Here is a 16,977-nt window from a genome sequence, read left to right on the forward strand (position 1 = left end):
AAGGATCCCGAGAGTCACCCCAGAGTTTGCTGTTTTTTGACAGCATCCCACAGAAGTCCGCGACCGTTGCACACGTCCAAGTTTGTTTGGGGACGGGGTTGGTTTTGGGGGCTGCAGACTTATGTGAACTTCGGCGTGAAATATAGACCAACGTGCGAGTGGGCAGCCTGGACCCAGCCGTCATTCTCCTCAGGTGCCAGAGCTGCAAGAAGTCACCCTCGAAGTGTGAGAAATGCTCACAATAAAAACCAGGACACAGGACCTGAGCAGCAAAGCGAGGCATTTATTCAAGAGTCTGCAGACTCGGGTGCACCCTCAGCCAGGAGAATGTGCGCGCCAAGTAGACTGGTTTTATAGTAATGCTATTAGCTCCCCCTCCCCTCTCCTTCTCCCCTGTTTCTCCATTACTGGTTACTCCGGAGTTAAAATCTAAGGTGATTACCTAAATGCCCCTACTGTGATTTGTAAATATGCTAATGCTGTCAACTCCCTTCTCAGAGATCCTCTAATTACATTTGCCCTTGAGACCCTCTACCCCCTGGCTGGTTTGGCTCAGTGGATTGAGCGTCGGCCTGCGAGCTAAGTGTCGCTGGTTCAATCTTCCAGTCAGGGCACATCAGAGAAGGAAAACTCTGACTCCAAAAAACCTCCGCTGCCTTGCGGCATACCTCTTCAGGGGAAAGGCTAAGGGAGTAAACCCTGACAGAAAATCCGGAGCCGGAGTCCCTAAGGCGGTTTGACGTTGTAGTCAACACCGGCAACTCCTGCGGCGCACCTGAAGCCAAGCTGTATTGACTCCGTCTTTCCCTTGGACCCTTCAGCTGCGAAGAGAGGGGGGGGTCTGCTGCATGGGCAACAGCAGACCCTCCATATCACCCTGCCCAGGCTCTGTAGCTTCAGCTTCACTGGAGAGGACACTCCAGCGTCATCGTAAGATGTCGATTCAACACGGGAGGAGACAGATACCGTGTCACTCCCGAGTCGGACTGCACAGCCATTCTTGGCGGTGCAGATAGACTCTTGAGAAGCTACACCATCGTCTCTCGAAACGGACGGCTGCCGACGACGACTAGTAGATCTCAATAGTTCTATTGGCTTGGGCTGTCTTTTCTTCACTAAGTTGTGTAGAAAGTTTCCTCCATAATGTGCTGGTAGATGAATTAGCATGTTGAAGATAAGGGCAGCAAATTTGTAGGCAGCTGCACAATACGTTATAACATTTAGAAAGAGTAACCTATTTGATAAGAGCAAGGGATCTGAAATCATAAAGACCAAGGCTTGAGTCCTATATCCGATACTTAATACTTGTGTGACTATTTTTAAAAGGATTTTATTTATTTATCCTAGGGAAAGGGAACGAGAAAGAAACAGAGAGAAACATCAATATGTGGTTGCCTCTTGCATGTCCCCACCTGGGACCTGGCCCGCAAATCAGTCATGTGTCCTGACTGGGAATTGAACCAGCGACCCTTTGGTTCGCAAGCTGGCACTCAATCCACTGAGCCACACCAGCCAGGGCAATATACTTGTGTGATCTTGAGGAATATAATTAAAGTTATTAAGTGTAAAAAATGGAGATGGCAATAATAGCAAGCTCCTGGAGTTCTTCAGAAGATTAAATGTGGCTGGCACATAGTAAGAGCACAACACATATTAGCTGGTAGGAGTCATGTGGAAGAGATACACAAAGACTACTATGAAGGTACACAGGAAAGCACCTAATCCTTGGGTGGAGTAAGAGTCAGAGTCAACAAGGGAAGAAGTGTGGAGACAGCACTGGAAGTACATGCACACAGAGCTGATGCATTTCTCAATGACAAATAGCAGTCACAATTTTAGCTTGGAGAAAAGAGCTAGCTGCGGAGACAAGGGTCTGGTGATGGATGAGGCTGGGCAGAAATGAAGGTGGGGGCGGTCAGCTCACAATGAGCTTTGCATGTCATATTCAGGGATTTGAAAGTTATTCTAAGCATACACTATGAGAGGAGGTATGGGGGACAACTTGAAATAGTGAAGATAATTAAAATATAAACTTGTTTCAAATGCCTACCCCAATATTCTAGGTACTTGGACAAATTTGAGTAAATACTACATTGAATGTTAAGTGGCTAATAGATTGAATAGGTGGAAGAGCTATGCTGATTCTTCACTGAGACTAACAAAAAGTACACTCAAAGAAAAGCACCCCATCAATATGCTCAGTAGATCGAGATATAGTTATTTCCCAATAACTTTAAAAGAATTCACTGTAGTATTGTCTGCAATTTCGTTTTTGTTTATAAATGTTACTTTTCCTAAACATGAATGATGGTATTTGGTAAAGTCCCTGCAAGAGGATTTGACATGGATCTGAATCTTATGCAGCACACAATTATATGCTAGACTGAAAAGAGAATTAAGACATTAGTGGCTTTTAAGGAAAATCACTAACGCAGGACAAAAACCAATCTTCCTGAGGTTTTTGTTTTTTTTGTTTTTTTTTTTCCTTCAAAGGGATGCTTTGAATCCTAGCACCTTCTTTGAATCTCTTTAAGATGACATCAAAATTTAAAGCAGCTGGTTTCCATCTTGCAAGTGACTACGAGTTCTTTCAAACTTTGGGAATGAAAGCAAATAAAGGAAGTGATATTAAGCTTCTCATTTTTGAAATTTTTATGTATTATATCTTTTATTAGAAAACATCTGAATAAATACATTATTAGAAGAAATTGTTCATGACCTTGATGATGGTATGAATAGACTAGAGCTGAAATAGTAAAGCAAGAAAGGGGTCAGTTAAATGATCTCTGTGTCTATTCTCAGCATGTATTCCTTTCCCTCCCTTGACTTGCATAACCTATCTTCCTGAAACAGGAAAAGCAGTACACTGGAAGGAATGTACTTAAATTTATTTTAATTCCAAATTTTTATACCCTGAATCAGCCTATCAATAATAATGTTTATATACAAAGAATATAGTGAAGTCTTCATCTATTCCTTCAACTGTGATTAAAGATTTTAACTGTTTACCTTGTGTTTATCATAGCAGTGCCTTTTATTTTCTTCACTACTGTTTATATGTTGGGCTTTAGTCTTAAATATAAGGGCTTTAAAATATAACATTTTAAATTTAAGTATTACGTTCTGGGGCTAAATGTCTTAGGTTTGATCCTTACTCTTTCAAGTTGTGACTTTCAAAAAAATATCTCTCTGAGCTCCAAGTCTTCTCACTATAAATCAGGCCCTAGATATGGTCACTGGCTTGGAGTCAAAAAGCCTGATTCACATGTCTAAATGGTAATTGTATCATCTATGGCAGTTTAAGAGTGATTTTGGGGGTTCAGGGCCTAATGTAGTACATTTCATAATGCATAGTTAGTGCTCAATGAAAAGATAAAATAATAATAGTAACAGGTGCTTATCCTACTTAAAGGATGATTGTGCAGAATTTAGAGTTGTGTAAAACAGGTGATAGTGAGATGCTATGTACCAGAAAAATACTCAGAAATAGAGGTGGTAAATAAATATTTGATGGAAAATAATTATTTGATGAAAAATTGAATATACAAAAAAGTGAACAGTATTTGACTTCTTTGCTCAGAATATGTTAAGGGTTAATGATAATTGTCAAAGAATCAAAAGTCTTAATTCAATACCTGATTTTATATGACTTCAGGGAAAAAAATACATCTTCTAAGACTCAGTTTCCTTGTCTGTAAAATGATTATAATAGTACACTTTATGGGATTATTGTTTTGGATACTATAATATTAAATTATTATCATATTAACAGCTTTTCTGGGAAAATTACTAATAGCAGTTAGATGTGTTGAAATAGTAAACATTTTTAAGGATATAACTTATTTATGAACTTTTTCAAGTTTTATAAAGATTTAGAATTAGACTAATCAGGTATTTTGTAATTAAAGCATTTTTGAGGAGAATATAGTTAGTTGTTGCCCATTCTGAAGTATACGCACGTGCCACACAAAGACCTCTCAGCCAATGACAAAGAGCATATATGGCCGTGGTTCCATAAGATTATAATGGAGCTGAATTTCCAGTAAGAATTGGAAGAAAATGTGCTTCAAAAGGAATGTCTTTCTCAGATGGGGGCAATTTATGTGGGGTTTGGTAACAGCTTCCCTCTCACTCACAGTACCTCAACTCTGAGTGAACAGATTACATCCCATTCAGTCAGCTACTGGCTTGTTTCAGCACAGAGGGGCCTATTCCCCTGGTGCTACATATTCAAGGATGATACTGCCCTCCCAGATCCAGCCTGATGCTCATCAGAGGGCATGGCTGTAAATTCTTTGCTAAGAACCTCAGATCCTGTACAAGAATGCAGGTTCACCTTAATAAGCATTAAGCACCTCTGCCACTTTATTTTTTAGATTTATTTGTTTGTTTGTTTATTTATTTATTTATGTTTATCCTCACCCAAGGAGACTCTTTTACCGCTTTTGGGGGGCAGGGGGAGAGAAACATAGGTAGGTCGCCTCCTGCATGCACCTGACTGGGGATTGAACCTACAACTGTTTCTGAACTCAAAAAGAAAGTTTCGTCTGCCTGCCACCACAAAAGCCAAACTAGTGAACCAGATGCTGGTGTAAAAAGAAAGAGGTTTTATTGAGGTGCTGCATGATCTGAGAGAGTGGTGGACTCTTGTCTCATAGCCCATCTCCTTAGAAAGACCAAGACTAAAGCCAGTATCCTGCAGAGCCTGCAGGCAGTTGCTAATTGGTCCATATTCCCCATCCATATAACATGGCTTATACCCGACTGCTGTTCAGTTCAGGCTTCTCCCTGAGGCTGGTGTGTGGAGGCAACACAATCATGGTCCATGAGGCTGCCAAGGCCATTTGGCCTGTGGAGGTCACAAGCCAATGAGCCAGGAGCAAGAGGCTCTCTGTACCCCTGGGATTCTATTAGTTTGGATGTAGGATGGACCAGATGCTTTCTCAAAATGACCAAATTCCCAAACTTTTGTGTGCTTCGGGTGGGACCAACTCTCAACCAATTCCTTCTTTCCCCAGGCTAGACTGACAGGCCTCTTTGGTCAGTTCCTCCCCTGCACCATTTGGCTAATATGGCATATGTGCCTGCCTCCTTCTGGTCCTACCCCACTCTGGTACTGGAAATGGCAGGGGGGTGATTTTTCTTCTATCAGATTATCTTGCTAGCCTTTTGCATTCTTGGGCCCTATCCACTGATACTTCTTGCTTTCTGAGCACTCAGTGTAGCAACCTCCTCCTGCCACCATCTTGGCCAATGAGGAGACACCCTCGCACTCCAGACAGTCTACTGGTAACACAGCCTAGGCATGTGCCCTAACTGGGAATTAAACCCAGAACCTGTTGGTGTATGGGATGGTGCGCCAACCAGTTGAGCCACACCAGCCAGGGCACCTCTGCTACTTTAGTAAAAACTTTCTGTGGTAGTGTGGAGCCTGTATTTTGGATGTATTTTTAGGTTGTGATGATGTAAAGCATAGATAAGTTTTATTTCTTCCAGTAGTTCAATGTCAGAGAGAGCCCTTTGTGTCAGGTAGGGTCAATGGAACCAAAAACAAATTTCCAAAGTCCAAAATACTGAGTTCTCAGTTCTATATTCTACCCATGTTAAATGCCCTCTTTTTATGTAATGAATACCACAAAGTTTCTTAATCTGACCAACATGTAATCATTGAAACCACATTGTCATTACAAAACCCTATATGCCTTTATTTCTCTGTCTTGAGTTCTTATTCCTACTGATCCTCAACCCTCCTTTCACTCCTTCCTGATAGTCCCAATTAAGGTGAGCTCTGCCTTACTCAGCCAGTTTCTCCTTGATATTTCCAATTAATTCAGTTCACATCCCTGTTCATGGCACAAAATTGATAGCTCCAATGTTTTATATCTGACCCTATCAAAAGGAAGCTGGGGGAGGGCTTGAGGGACAGTGCATATAAAGTCTACTATATAATGTCCTAGGCCTTCACATTCACTCACCACTCACTCAGTGACTCAGAGCAACTTCCAACCCTGCAAGCTCCATTCATGGTAAATGTCCTATACAGAAGTATCATTTAAAAAACTCTTTTATACCATATTTTACTGTGCCTTTTCTATGTTTATATTTGCTTAGATACACAAATAGTTACCATTGTGTTTGGGTTGCCTACAGTGCTCAGCACAGTAACGCACCGTACAGGTTTGTAGCCTAGAAGCAACAAGCCTCATCCTCGGCACACCTGTCTTTCACCTGCTAGCTGCTGGCTGTGGCCTGGCTTATTGTGCTCTCCAGTGGTGTATGCTGTTTCTCACTCCAAAGATCAAGGATTAATTAGGCTTCCTGGGGTTTGAATGTCTTACAATAGGCTCAAATTGCAATTGTTGCATTGAGTCCCCCCATATGATCCAATACTGAACACGAAAACATTTATTATAGTTCATCGAGGATTTTAGTTTTCCTCTGTCTGTATGCACACTCAAAATAAAGTACAGCAAATGCTTTATGTTCCTCCACATTGTGCTTTATTTTCTCTGAAATAGGTGGAAATCAACAAGCAACCTAGCAAGTTTTTATTGATTACCTAGTTTATGCCAGACCTGTGCTAGGTGTGTTTTTAGGGATTGTTTTAAAATGATTAGACAATATTATTCATTTTAAGTTTGGATTATTCTTTTAAGAGCTCATTTTTTTTGCTATTTGAGCAGTTTTTCATCAACTGGAGTTGTACATTTGGGTATTGGCAGAGACCCTTATTGTTTCACACTCTTGTTATATATACTGAATAGGTCAACAATCAAGCTCTTTGTTGACTCTTTACTGGGGTTCCCTACAAAACAGACCCTGTTGAGCAAGTGTTCAATTTTTAACCCTCTAGTTGTATAGAAAAGCCAGTATGAAATGACAGAGCAGCTTGAAGAGGAAGAAAAGGGGAGTGGGACAGGAAAGGAGGAGGGCAAATAGTGTATGATGTCTGTCCAGAAATAGTCCAGCCATTGTTAATATAATAAGGACAGTTTGTGCGACATCAGTGTAACCTGGCAGCCAAGGAGAGTGGACTACAATGCACATGTGTGAACACTGACAACTTCACTGCACTAGTCAGTGGGGGTGGTAGATGCCATTGAGTGAGCATGTGTACTGTGTGGCCGTCCCATTCAAAATGCCTGAGTAGAACAACGAATCTGCATCAAATTTTGCTTCAAGCTTGAACATTCCTCTGTGGAAGCTATTCAGGTGATTCAGAATGTCACAGCTGTTGGCAAATGGTGATTGATAGCTTCATCATGACAACGTACCTACTCCTGCATCACAGTCTTGTGCAGAGTTTTTTGTTGAAACATCACATCCCTCAGGTAACTCAGCCCCACTGCAGCCCCGATTTGGCACCCTGTGACTTCTGGCTTTTCTTGAAACTAAAAACACCTTTGAAAGAGAAGAGATTTGGGACCATCAATGAGAATCAGGTGAATATGACAGGACAGTTGATGGCAATTGGGAGAACTGTGTGAGGTCCCAAGGTGCCTACTTTAAAGGGGACTGAGGCATCATTGGCCTATGCACAATGTTTCATGTATCTTGTAGCTTCAGTAAATGTCTTTATTTTTTATATTACATGACTGGATACCTTCTGGACAGATCTTGTATAATGTTCTGCATTACCAAGATGGGACAGCTTCACAGATCTCCAAAGCTGGTTGCTTTGTGCTGGGACTCTCTCACAGCAGGCTGTGGGAAACCATTGTACCTTCGGGAAGAGTCTGTGGGTGATGTGCAAGGGAGAATTTCTTTGCCAAGTCCTTCTGTTTTCCTGTCCTTACCAGTCCAATTTCAATCAAGTAACTCAGCTAGTTAGTGCTAAGCTGTTTTGGAGACAGTCTAAGGAGCTTTGAATGTTTAACACTCCCTCACTTCTGGCAGTGGTTTTTTTTTGTTGTTGTTGTTTTTTACACATCAGATTTTATATTTTAAGTTGATTATATTTCACAAAATGAAAAAGTTTTAATAAAAACAGTTCCAAAAAAAAACAATAGAAGGGATAAGCTACAAAATGAAAATGGGAGGCCCCCTCATTATTGACACAAGAGCTCCACAGCTCCCAACAGACCCCAGGGGAAGGAGAGAAAGCTGGGAATCTTGAGCCTCCTCCAAGTCCAGCCCCTCCTAATAATCCAGCCCTTCCTGGGAATCACTGGGGAAGCCTGGCCCCATGCCCTAAGGCACACCGCTTCACCTGAGACTGGCTGCCAGGTGACAAGAGGGTTTGCACCTCTCATTGACTGTGGACAGTACTTTGGAAAGCCTTGCCTGAGCCCATTCCTTATGCTGGAGAAGCTGAAACAGCTGGCTGGGGCTTTCAATCAAGCAAGACACCGAGCTCCAGGAGGCAGATGGGGCCAAGCAGATCTGGGGATGTACATAAATCACGTTGGAAATAATTGGGCTTTTTAATGGACCTGGTATAAAGTAAGATGCAGCTCAGAAATTGACATTTACTAAGGATCTACTGTATGCCAGGCGCTATGTGCAGGTTTCTTTCCTCCCACAAACACTGCCTAATAAGCATGTTAATTTTTATATGTTAGTATTATTTAAATAAATACATGCCTATACAGGATTTTAAGATGAACTGACACTGAAGATGCTTCCCCTTCTCATATTTCCACAATTCCGTTTAACTTAGTGAAGCCTTTCAAATTTATGTGGAGCAAATTATCCTTCTCCTGTTAATCGTTTTGGAATTAAACATTGTGTGAGGCCTGGTCCCTCCCCAGTCACCCCATCCAGCTCAGGCAACCTGCAGCTAGCACTGCTTATACACACTTATATTTTCTAACTTACACCTGCAACAACTCCATCTCAACTCATAAAAGTTACATGCGTCTGACCTTCACTCTCACTTTCCCCTCCTCTGCCTAATCTCCTTTTTCAGTGGACTGGGAATCCCACACAGACAACACTGATCTCTCACTCACGTTCTGGCCTCCACCCTCCTTGCTCTGCCTCTCCTGTTAACCCGAGACCTGCAGCCATCCTCTCCCTCTTGTATCTTCCCCTATCCCTCCCTGCTGGATTTTCCCTCACATGACAGGGTTTAGTAGACATCCTTCATCGTCTATCTCAGCTCCTCCCTTCCTCACCCGCACTCCCTTACCAGCATAGCAGATTTTATCAGGTGATCATCTCTTGCTACCTTGTGTTCACTGGAGGTGCAGGTCTGATCTGTAGCTTCAGGAAGTAAGTCTTGATACTTATTATAGTCCCACTCACCCCGCTGAGGTCTAGAGCTGAGCACAGTGATACTGTTGTGGCCAAAGAAAATGAGAGGAGGTTTCCTGGGTGATACTGAGAAAAGTTACCTCACCTCAAGAAGAGATGAAAAAGTCTTCCTTTTTGCTGTTTGCTTCTGGATATTGTTGTTTAAGTATTTAATGCTCCAAACTGGACTAAACCCTTAATATGAGGGAACGAGCCTGATGTGAAAATCCAAAATATATGAGAATGACAGAACAGAAAGAAAAAAAAGGCCTGAATCTTGATGACATCATTTAACTACTAAATTAAACAATCCTGAATCAGCCTTCCCCTCCCTTGACTGATAGTTGAGATAATAAATGGCTTTATTTCCAGTAATCAGCTGTCTTACATTTTCTATTTACTCTTATACCAGATGAGGTTTGTCATCTGCTCCATATGGCTCCTCAAACTGTTCTCAATAAGGTCACACTAACCATTCAATTGACAAAACAATGGACAGTTTTTAAGCCTTATCTTGCTTTGTCTCTCCATTTTATCATTGACCTCTTCCACCTGAAATGCTACCCCTCCTTGGATTCAGTTAAGTTGCTCCCTCCTGCTTTATTTCCTATCTTCCTGGTCACTCCTTAAGGCTTTAAAAAAATGTTTAGAAATATTTCAAACAAATTACAGTATTAAAAAAAAAAAACAACAAAACAGACACTTGTGTTCTCACCAACTAGATTTAACAAATATTAACATCTAGTCATCTTAATTTTGGATCTTTTTAGATTGTCTTATTTTCTTCAATCTGTCCTTAAAGTGCCTTCTTCAGAGTTCTTGCTCTCTCTTTTTTTAAACAGATGCCTTTTTGGGGAGTTTTGCCCATACTCATCGTCATACATAGGTTTCTGCATCTGTGAGTGCCTTCTTGAGTTCAAAACCCATGAATCTTAGGCCCATATACATTAGTACTCAATCGTTACTTTGAAATCTGTGTAAACCTCAGTCTTAGGAGAGTGATTCTGAAGGGACTATATTCTTCATTCAAAGCTCCAAAACCTTTACAGCAGTTCTCACTTCAAGGATACATAAACTCTATCCAGCATGGCTTTCTGCCTCAGACCCTTGAAACAGAGAAGTCATGGGTGTTCACACTGGAGCCTAGATCAATTAGAGCTCTGTATCTTGCTTTGAGTAAGCATCTACTCAAAGTAAGCAGTTTTATGGTCACAGAATAACCCCACACTGGCTGTAAAAGACTGAGAGTGTGAACATTTTAATCTATTAGAATAATCTTTTATCAGTCATCTTTTAATGGAATGAGTACTCAAGCTTCTGAGTCGGGCTGTAATGACATCACTGTGTTGCTTGATGTACATTATAGACCTCACTCTCTCATTCAATCAGTGTTTATTCATGTTTATCCTGTTCTGGGTGACAAGAACAGGGTGGTGATCTCCATAAAGTTGAAAGCCTGTTGAGCAAGACTCATTAAATAAATTACCACTCAAATAAATTTTAAAACATACCTATGATAAGACTATGAATAAAAGATCCTAAAACTATGTTAAATAGGTTATCTGACAAAATTTAGAGATGGTCACAGAAGAATTCAGTGTAAGCTAAGAAACTTGCAATAAATTAGAGTTAACCTGTGAAAGGTGTATGTAGGTGAGTAGTGCCAGGGGCTGGGAGCATATTCCAGGAGGAAACAATGTATGCAAAGGTTCTATGACAAGGCAGTATCTCTTAGATCTGAATTCTTTCTTTCGCTTTTAATTCTCAAAGTAAATTTCTGAAAAATTTATATCTTGTGAGTATTATTTTCTAAAAAAATATTGTGCTCAAATAAGTTTAAATACACTTACATGGTAACCTCCTTCCTCTTTTCGGGGAATAACAAAGCATTTTAGCCCACTAAAGTTTGAAAAATTACTAAGTAAAGAAACTTGTTTATCTTTGTTTAATCATACATGTCCACATGTCCCAGACTTACTTTACCCTAAAATTAATTTCTTTTTCCCTTGCATTAACACATTCACCTGGAGTAAAACTGGTGTTCTCAAAAAAGTAAACCTCCTAAGCTACATTATTTCAGGAATCGACAATTGCTTAACTCTTCACTGTAGATAACACAGGCCAATGCTGTAGCTGTATAAGTTCAGAGAACAGGGGAAGCAGTCAGAGCTGCAGCTACCCACCTAGTTGATGCACAAAACTAAGGATCTCCGATTAGAACCTCGTTACTGTCATTATAGCACAAGCTACTCCAGATCTTCTGCTCCTGAGGTGCACCAGCAAAATCAGTTCTCTCCTGCTTTAACCAGAAATCTCCAATCTACACCAAGGGTCAGCAATTTTTTTCTAAAAGGGCTAGATAATAACTACTTTAGACTTCTGGATTATAGGAGGCTGTTGCAACTACCTAACTCTTACTATGGTATTTTGAAAGCAGTCATGGACAATAGGTAAATAAAGGGGCATAGCTATGTTCTAATAAAAATGTATTTACAAAAACAGGCATCCCTTGAGCAGGCCGTTGTTTGCCAACTCCAAGTCTAGGCTAGTCTTAAAAGTCATTCTGGGTGGAATTTTTTTACGTCCTAATGCTATTTTTTGCATCTCAGTCACACTTTCCTTATGGATTACACATCATGGTGTGACAAAGAGTCACTTTCTTCTTGAAGGATGGTGTATACTATGTGAAGGGTTTTACTGGAACTTGGTGTAGCAGCCTACTCTCACCCAGGCTTTCTCAAATAGGTTCAGATTTTTTTGTGTGCATGTGTATGTATGAGAGATTCAACTTTGTGGAGAAAAATGTAGTAGTATATACAGGTTCTTCTAAAATTAGCTCACATATATCATTTTAAGAACAGGTCTCAGTGTGCTGACTACAAGCCACAATCACAGAGTAAGCTGCATTTTCTTTTATAGCTACGGGGTCAAGAATCAGAGTTGGCCCTGTCTCAGTAGAAAAATAGGCCCCTGGTAATCTCATAGAGTTGAGGCTTATTCTAAAAATGAGGCAACAGCTCTGCTTTCATTCTCAGCTATTCCAGTGCATCCCTGTTTGATTTCCTCCATTGGTCTCTTGATCTTTTTATCTGTATTGTACCTTCAGATTTTCTATGCAAAGAGGACATGATCATCCAGGATACTCACCACCTGGCATAGAGCAATAATTTTCATTAGCATTTGAGTTAGACATGGATCCCCTGTTCAGTGAATGTGGTGTTCTTGAAAGCAAATGACTAAGCTGGTCATAAAGACTAGCCTGAATCTTCGTTTCTAAGAAAGAGATGTCAAATGATAGTGCCACCAACTGATTCTTGAAGATTTTGAGACCTGACCAATTAAAGTATATTCATGTAAGATTTGAAGCCAGAGAAGGTATGCTGAAATAAACGAGAAAAAAAGTATACAATTTTAAGGAAAATATTATAAGTGGCCCAGCAGTAGTCCCGAGTAACATACTAACTGTTAAATCCAGTGGATTTATTGGGACTCTGAAAAATCTGACATTTTTGAAGATGTCTTCTTATTTTAATTTTCTTCTTTCTCTTGTATCTTCTTATCCTCATTTTATGGTTTCTCTTCTTGTTAACTCACAAGTTCTGGTGCCCTCCGTGGTTGCCCTTGACACTCTGTTGGTCCCACATTGTCCCTGGAAATCACATTGAGTTTTTAGCCATATGACAATGATTTCCTGCATTTGTATCTCCAATCAGAATGTCTCTTGAATTTCAGTTCCATAAATGTAGCTCTTGACTGGAATTACTATCTAGGTGCAAAGACCTTAAGTTCAATATAAGAAACTAACAAAAATTAAATTTGTTATCTTTTCCATAAACCAGTGGTTCTAAATAGAGGATGATTTGGCCCCCAGAGGATATTGGGCAATGTTTAGAGACATTGCCATGGCTGAGCAGGAGTAGAGGCTGTGTTACTGGCATCTAATATTTACATAGATGTCAGGGATTGTACTAAACATTTTACAATGCACCAAATAGTCTCTCAGAACAAAAAATTAATAGCCCAAAGTGTCAATAATGTCAAGGTTAAGGAAACCTGTTATTTCCTATTTTATATATTTCACATTAAACCTATTTCACAGACTCCTGTTGTGTGTGAGAATAGCATGATAACCTGCCATGTCACATAGACTAGATATCAATAAGTCATAAAAACAGTTGTTAAAAAGGAGGCCTCATAGGCAGGAATCCTGTGTTGGAATTCCATCAGTGTCACCTACCAGCTTCGTGACTTTGACAAGTCACCGAACACAGTTTCCTCATCTTTAAATAAGGATAATGATAATCCCTTCCCCACAGAATTGTAGTGAGGATTAAATCAGTTAATTCTGACCATGTGTTTAGAATAGTGCTTGATACCTAGTAGTGTTCAATAGATAGTATTTATTTATAATACTCTTCCTGTCCAATTCCACCTTCCTCACATTTTAATCACCTTAATTGTTGATACTTTGTTTCAGTTCATCTTTTTTTCCTTACACAATGCAAAAATTTTGTAAATGATCAGCTTTGCCCTGCTTAAACTTATCCTCAATGTACTCACTACAGGGCGCTATTTCTAAAGCAAACCAGAATAAGATAATAAGGATTAAATGAGTGTTTTACACTTAAAATGATTTATCAGGAGTTAAGTATAAAGACAACTGTTATAATAGTCCTGTGATAGTAAAGATAACTAAAAAATGATTTCTTCCTTCAGATAATTTAAAGTCTCATTTTTTCCCTGCTTATTATTATTTAACTAGTATTAGTTTTAGCCTTAATTTTCTAATTTCTCCTTTTGGATTTATTTTGTATAAGTATTTATTTGTTTCTTAGAGTTTTACTGCTGTAACATTAATAACGGGGCAGATGCAAGTTAATCTTTTCCTATTGAAACACTCCAGGCACATGGCCGAAGCTGTGCAGGAGAGCTCCCTGAGGGCTGGGTCTCACGGCTAATTACTAACATCCTATAACATGTTCACTGATAGAGAAAGGATTGGCAACAAGTTTTTGCCCATATTTTGTCACCTGACAATTACTAAAGCTTCCTAGAACTACATATTCAGTTATTTTCCTGGTACATCACATCTCTTGATTTTTTGCTTTTGGTGACTTTTACAAGCTTTCAATGAGGCTAAAGCTTATCATCTGTCATTTTTTCCTCTCATGAATCAATCCTAGATAGGTATGCTGTTAATATTTTATCCAATCACCTGGCCAAGACACATAAGACTATCAGTGAACTTGAAAGGTGACCGGGACCTGCTGTTGATGTGATTTTGTTGTGTGAGAGCAAATAATCAATTGAACATTTCTGAGATTAATGGCAATTTTCTTGATGTTCAAAGGCCATCAGTGAGAGTTTGCATTTTAATTCTGTAGCACTTAATGTATTTAGCAATAAAGCTGTGGATTTAAATAGAATGTATTTTGAAAACACATTAGGCTCTAAATTTTAATCTACTTTAAAATTATTATAAACTCCTTGAAATATCTCTTTGATGATGCTACATAAATTATTAAAAGTGAAGAAAAAGTGATATAGAAAGTGGCAATCCATTCTTAAACTAACTCCATGTATCATGAACACTATATAAAATCAGTTATACCTCAGAATCTGAGTGATGTAGAAGCAGATTATTTTAACTTGGAACTCACCCTTCTCATACCCTATATTTTAATCCCATAACCATGATTCACTTGTGTGTAAATTAGTACTTTATGTTAACAGAACAACCAAAATAATGGCGTGTTTTGTTTGCTGTCTTTATTTTCCTTATGTAGTCTGCAGTATAAATGAAGTTGACATCACTATTAGGTGAGATCTGATACATAATTAAATGTGTGCCAATTACTGTCATCTTATTAATATCTTTGGCATCATTAATTTAGTTTTTCTTCCTTCATTAATTTGAAACAACCTCTCTTAGTATCTAGGAACATTTCAAGAACCATCAAACTTTTCTTCTGCGAAACTTCAAAGGTCAAAACTAGCTTTGACACCTAAAATTTAAATGTAATTAGTTTGATATTTACAGGGATTGTATACCAATCTTCCAGTAGCTTAGAAGTGACGTGCTATCTAACCTTTGGTGGCCCCAAGGGACAGTCAGATAGATGTGAAGATAAACAGAAAAATATAACTCTACACATCCACTGCTGATCTACCTTTTACATTTTTTTCCCTGTCTTGGTTTTTAGAGTTTGTATTTTTGTACTTTCTTTTATTTTAAGAAAAATATCTCTGTCATAGCTTCCTAGCACCAAGTTGGCATTCTTTTTTAAAGCTTAGCTCACATGGTATTTACTTGGATCATTAAACAAAAGGAATTGTACAGTCATGATTTTTAATGAAGCATGTTTGAATAATTATGCTAATTTACAAAGCACTAGAATCAAATCAAGTGATCAAAGTTTTCATGATTGCTATCTTGTGTTCCTAACCCCCCTCTGCCACCCTCACAATTTGCTTCATGTGGAAGTCTTTCTTAGGGAAGTATTTGGCAATGGGTATTAATCAATGCTCAGTATTAAAAAAATTTAACGCATAATGTGATGAAGTTTATGTTATATGTCTCTATAGTGGACTATATGTAACTTTGAAGGCAATATTGTTCTGCCACTCTCTTGCCTAAATACCACCTACAATCAATACTGCATTCTGCCTTGACAGAAAGCTGAATTTTTATCTGTTAAATTTGTGAGCTTGGGGCAGTGATGTGTCTGAAGTGGTTTAAATTAGAAATGTGATGTGCGGCAAAGAGAGTTGATTGACATCTTTGTTTATTGAAAAGTATTATATGAACAACAAAACACAGGCAAAGGCAGAACACTCCATTGCAAAATGCAGCTGTGTTATTTTTCAATCCTATAGGCTCTGCCCCTTTGAAGCTTGTCTGTTGTAATAAAGCCAGAGGATATAAAACAAACAAGAATCTTCTGTGATTCAACACTCAAAAATTTAGACAACTTTGACTTCTTTTTGGCTTGGAGTAAAATCTCTTCCACAAAACTCTCCTTGCCCTGACACTATAAGAATATTTACTTATGAAAAACTGTTGCATTTTAAAGTTGTGTTCTTATGTTTATGAACTCAAATATAAATTCAGAATTATTTAATATGAAAAAAAATGGAGAGGGTTGAATATTTTTATTTATCCTGTATAAATGAGAAAAGGACATTAATGATTCTAATCTTAAAGCACTAAACATGCAGAATAAGAAATTAAGTTCCCTTTAAATTTTATGTTAGAATAATTATCCCCCTCAATGTAATTTGCCCATGTTTTATTAAAGCTTTATTATGTCAAGGTAAACAGAGGTTAATGCTGCTGTTACTTCTTCCAATGAAGTATTATCTTTAATCTTGCTTTAATAAAATAGTAGTAAATTGCACAGTAGGGGTAATCATCATGGGCTAATTTAGAGTGTTGTAAAATCCTTTGCCAAGTATATACTGTAGTAAAAAATAGAAGTAGTTTTAAGAAAACACAAATTGAAATGCAATGTGGAGGAAACTAAGGAAATTGCTATTCATAATTTTAATTACTTGCTTAATTAAATAGATGTTTATTGAGCACCTACTATGTGCAAAGCACTGTGCTGGCTGTGCCCAGCATATGGAAGTACACAAACATCAACACTTTCCCTAAGAGGTTTACAATTGAGTACTCAGGCAAATACCTAAAAGCAAATAACTATAGTGACTGTGAAACTTACCATAACAAAGGAGTGGACATCC

This window comes from Furipterus horrens, unplaced genomic scaffold (genome assembly GCF_987537825.1).
Source record: "Furipterus horrens unplaced genomic scaffold, mFurHor1.1.pri manual_scaffold_6, whole genome shotgun sequence".
Taxonomy (NCBI): Eukaryota; Metazoa; Chordata; class Mammalia; order Chiroptera; family Furipteridae; genus Furipterus; species Furipterus horrens.